A 5,748-nucleotide genomic window follows, 5' to 3' on the forward strand; every position below is an offset into this window, starting at 1 on the left:
CCCAGACACAACAGAATAAACGTTTTCTCTCTTCTTTTTCAATTAAAAAGTTTAATTAAGAATCAGCAAAAAGCGAAGGATGTAATAAAACAATAAAATGAAAATGAAACCATTAAATCTATTAAACTCTACACAATCGACTAACAATTCACGAAGCCTTTTTTTTTTTACAAGAACTTTAAGACGTATACTTATTGTACATATTAGATAAAGTAACTTTACATATCTCATTTTCAGATATATTATCGGGGTCAAAAAGTGTTATAGAACCCATAAAATTTAATTCTGTTTCCTAATATCTAAATATAAATATATAAAAAAAAAGTTTTAAAAAGGCACTTGAAGAAAGTTGCTTCTTAGTGTGCCTTGCGCGTGACAATCACTGATTTATGTACAAGATACCAGGTGTATTTCGAGCCAACCTATTTTTTAAATGAATCACCTGTCCTTCCTCTACTTAAATACATAATGAAATTTATTTTATTTTTGCAAATATTTATAAACTATTAGAACAGAAAGTGTCTTCATCGAGCCAATTTTATTCGCTTTCTCATTGTCGTTTCCTTAGGTTTGGTTTTAAATGTATTTTGGGAAAGAGGAAAATATATAAAATTGGTTTTCTACGTATTGCTGAGCAGACGAATTATGATTTAAAATGAAAGTAATTTTTTTTATCCCCTTTCAGTTATTTAAATCAATTTAAAGCAATTTGGCAACAAAATGTGAAATCACATATCCACAGATGGACAGATGTTTGTTAAATATTTAATGCATTATTACATATTGATTAGCTACACATATTTTGCTTTAATAATAAAGCCTTACCTTCAAGCCGGTAAATGTAGGCTGATATTTTGAAATTTACGTCCGCAAACTAGAAAAGATCTGGCAATGAATGATTACATCAGATGTTTGGGAAAGATCCCTTAAGACGTTAACAAATAGCAAAAATAAAGCGAGGTAACTCTAGATTCTTGTTTAATTTTGATATCAATCAACACAGGTGTTTTAAGTTTCGTCACTGACGAAATTCTCACACGCTGTTCTATTTATTCATATGCTTTATTTGTTTATTCACAACCAGTTTTATTTATTCATATGCTTATAAATATCTCTATGGGATTATTCGAGTTGTTAGGGCTATGAGTAAAATATTCCTAAGACCATATTCTGTCATTTTAAATGAGGGAAAAGTAAAAGAGATAATGTAGCTCTGGATGACCCCGAAATAGGATGGACACGGGTTTTAATCATAGTTAATAGTTCTACTTGGTTAGCGACGAGCTAGAGCTAAACGATGACAATAACATAATTGCATAAGTAAGCGGTTTAGAGGGCTCAGATAGAAAAGCGGCAGCCTGACGATATATTTTGTGAATGTAAGAGTTACGTCCCTCTTGTATAGAAAGAACAAATAATTATTCTTTTAATCTTTTTTTCTTTTACACGTTTCAGTCATTTGACTGTGGCCATGTTAGAGCACAGCCTTAAGGAGTTATAGTCGAACAAATCGGCAGCAGGACTTATTCTTTGTAAATCTAGTACTTTTTATATCGGTCCCTTTGGCCGAACCGCTAAGTTACGAAGACGTAAACACACCGACATCGGTTGTCAAGCAATGGTGGGTGGACAAACAAAGGCACAAAGACATACATACATACATACATACATACATATATATATATAACGACAGGCTTCTTTCATTTTTCCTTGACAATCAGCTTTTCGTTAAGTGGTAGGAATGTTATCACTCTTTCCTATCACTAACCCTCAACAGAATGCTAAAGTAGAAGTTTCACTGACCTCATTGCTCAATTGATCGAGGAGAATGAATATATGACAACATTCCATTTGTTAGACACCGAGTTTTGGGTTTCACTACAAGTCTATCAAAATAGATGAGTCATGGAAAAAAATGTCTGTTCAACGTCCAGAAATATTTTGTAGATATTAAAACTTCAACATATGTCTGTGTGTTAGCAACCACAGTGTACCCACATGTGAAAGAGTAGTCACTCTAATCTAGTCAGGCGAAAATTAAGTGTCTGACATCATTGCGATGATGTTCACACATGGAGACATGGCTTTCCCACATCCCACTGTGAATGGGATGCTTCACAATACCTTTAGTTTCCACAGCAGTGGATTGAGAATTACTATATACTGAAGACGGGCCCAGCGAGCGTGTGATTTGAAATGGTTATGATATGTGATCAAAGGCAGCTGCATGTTAAAGAAATTCAAACTCTGAAAATGGGAACAAAACCCGATGATATATGGACAACATTCAGATAATGAGAGAGAGCCGTTTCGAAAGCTTTTGATTGATCCATATTGATTGGATCCCCATCAAAGCCAAGTTTGTTACCCAGCCTCTCTATGATGTATTACATGAGGTAGTTGTAAATAAGTTTGTTCGGTATCGCATCAAAGGTGCCAACCTCTTTGCTATTAGCTTGGCCACAATTCTAAAACTCTGTATTTAGAATATCATGGAACAGAAATTGTAAATAATGTCTCCACTGTTCAAGTCCTCATCAGGAGCACAACTCCACAGCTCAGAGAACTGGGAATTATTTTGTTTTTCTAGTAGCAGGAGTCGTCTGCCAAGACGCTGGCACACAAGTCTAAAATGTTTACTTGAAACTCTTAGAGCAGACCATCCAAACCATCGATTTGTCCCTCTCACAATCACAGACTCGTGGTCAGACTTTGGTGTATGGGGGTGCTTCAGAATATTCTGGGTGAGCACTAATTTGTATTGTGGAAAGATATTTGTAAAGTGTATTTTTGAGGCTGCACCATCGAATAGTGAGGAGGCAGTGCTCCCCCTTAGCTATGCTGTAATGCTGTTGGATGGGTGTTATCGTCTGGCTTGCAGGTTGTATATTTGCTGTGGATCCATGATGAAGTAATTCATGAACAGTGCTGTGTTGAAACCTGGGTGTGTTGTTGTTGGATGGGTATTGTTGTCTGGCATTGTTGCTGGAACTGGCTGTGTCTTGTGTGGTCAGTGGCTAGACCTTAAAAGGTTTGGAACCAAAGACCTCGAGATGAGGAGAAGGTGAGTTTTTGTAAGGAACAGTAGGCTCAAATGGGATTGATAACAGGCTGTCTCACGTGATTTTAGTTAGGGGCTCTGATTGGTTATACACTGCATATTGGCATGACAGAGTAAGAGACAAATTGCACCAATACCAATGGGGTCCAAATAGCGGCCAAAGGCTAGCTGTTATCTGCTACGTTTGAATGTATGTATATATAATAAAGGGGAGAGGAATTTCACTCAAGTGTACACTACAATCTCTAGATTGCCCACTTGGCCCTTTTTGTTGGTCAAAATGGCTGCAACTAGTCACACATACTTATTTCTAGCATCATAGCACTCTTACTTTTACCATTCACTGGCCCATGTACAAGAAAATTAGTGTAAACTCATTGTTCTCAGCCAAAGTAGTGGAGTGGTTCTTTATCTCACCCTCAGAAGAAAACATTGTATCCACCATTCTATAGTGTATGCTATACTAATTTAATTAGATTTTCATGTCTCACATCACCTTCAGGTGCTTTTACACCTGGGCTTGTGTCATCTTTGCATTGAGCAAATGTTTCTGTACACTACCATATATTTCTCTATATTTTGCACCAGCTCCTTCCTGTATCGCTGCCAAAGTGATCTTTCTGTCTTATTTGCACGAGTACTCCAGCCTCTCTTAATCGTTATTTCTGTAGTTCTAATGTTTCTCTTGCTTCCGTGGCGTTTTTTTGGAGAAAATCAGTTTGCAGCCAGTTTTCTGTAGTTTGTGTTATTGTTGCTGCTACTGGAGGGGATATTTCCAGCTGTCACACTGAAAATAATGATGAGTACATTGTCATCTGTTGTCGTCATTGCTGCTGTTGTTGTTTTTACTACATCTTGTCTCAATCTCGGCCTTAAAGATCAGATACACACATCCACATGTCCTGTCCTTCTGAGCATTCAACTGCCATCTTTGTTGCTCGGCGAAACTGCAAATATTGCAACAGTCTGCTGAACCCTTCAACAAGAAAACTGAAGTCATATATCTTCCACCAATGGAACTCTCTTTTAGCTAATTTCACTCCATGAGATATTACTATAACAAAAAATTTGGATGAAATATCAAATTTCATTGAAATTTCTAATAAAGCAAAGGTGGCTACTGCTATTTATTGAGACAGTATCGCCTTCCTTCCATCACCCAACTTACTGATTCCACCATAGTCGAACTGGCCAATGATAATAAACCTAATTTATCATTCAAAGCTTTTGAATGATGGAATATACTTCTTTTACCTGTAAAATTTTTACTTATACAAATGAGTCAAACTAAAAACAGGAGCATATGAGAGAGAGTATATAATAAGTAGGAATGAAGCAAAATCGTAGTACAATATATCAAAACTGGTTTAAAATTTAGCACACAAAACTAATGAGTATCCATTCACAAAAGAGTGAGAAATTGATACCTAGACATTATTAGACTATCCTGTCACTCTGATCTCGTTCTGCTCTGATTATTTAGTGATACAATACTTTGAATTTAGTTATGCAATATTGCCCACAAGCATCTTAGTTCTAGCCAAGGCAATGAAACTTCAATATCCTTTATGGTAGCTCAACATTAGCTCTGTATATATAGTACACACACACACACACACACACACACTTACATACACACACACACACACACACATACATACACACACACACACATAAAATATATGTATGTATGCATGTATATATATATATATGTATGTATGCATGTATATATATATATATATATATATATATATATATATATATATAGCATAAGACAATCAGTAAGTTGTCATAATAGAGCTCAGAGTTTCAAATGCCAAAGCTAATAGATTTGGGGTATTTTCATCGGCTATTTTCGATGATAGACGCTATGAAAAAAGAAAACCGTTGAATAAAAGGGAAGTTACTCTAATAGGCATGAAAAATATAAGAAATAAAAAATACACACAACCACATTCTCACAATAGATAGACACCTTCTGGGTTTGTAAAAACTACATACGTACACATTCACAATGCCCATCCACACATCACAACATGCTCATATACACATCTCTACACACATACACACATGCATATACATGTATAAGCATATATATGTATAATTATACACACACATACGTATGTATGAATATGCAACTTCATCCTCACTTAGATACATGCCTACACTTATGCTAGATATTTATACAAATAAATATACACATACACAAATATTAACATATATATATATATATGCACACTTGTACTGGCATATATTCATACTCACCGCATATATAAATGTATATATATATATATATATATATACACCCTCCTATCAATCAACACACTTACAACTGCAGATGTACAAGTGTATGTATATACATATACGTATAGAGGAAGGAGACATGTGCATGACAGTTGCCCTTATACACCAGATACAGTCTTACACTCATATAATATATACACACGCGTACGCATATAAATGCATGTACATACATACACATTTAGTATATACTTATATATAAATATACTCACATGCGTATACAATCACAATATTGAAAAACGAAAAAAATAAAATAAAATAAAAAATATATATATAAAATATATATATAAAATATATATAAAATAATAAAAACTGTTAAGACATGGAAGACATGCTAAAACATATATATATATATATATATATATATATACATGCTAAAACATATA

The 5,748-nt window shown here is 34.6% G+C and overlaps 1 protein-coding gene across 4 annotated transcripts in view; it reads right to left on the reverse strand.

The window, feature by feature from the left end:
• Positions 1 to 5,748, reverse strand: part of LOC106868681 (tyrosine--tRNA ligase, cytoplasmic) — a 79,480-nt gene that overhangs the window by 33,037 nt on the left and 40,695 nt on the right. Inside the window, exon 1 of one of the 4 annotated variants that reach the window (XM_014914060.2) lies at positions 826 to 937. The exons of the other annotated variants lie outside the window; for them this stretch is intronic. The gene's annotated coding sequence lies outside the window, so the exon portion shown is untranslated. Of the gene's footprint in view, positions 1 to 825; positions 938 to 5,748 lie in introns of those variants that run through there. 4 annotated transcript variants of the gene reach the window in all.

The sequence above is a fragment of the Octopus bimaculoides genome, chromosome 2 (genome assembly GCF_001194135.2).
Source record: "Octopus bimaculoides isolate UCB-OBI-ISO-001 chromosome 2, ASM119413v2, whole genome shotgun sequence".
Classification (NCBI taxonomy): Eukaryota; Metazoa; Mollusca; class Cephalopoda; order Octopoda; family Octopodidae; genus Octopus; species Octopus bimaculoides.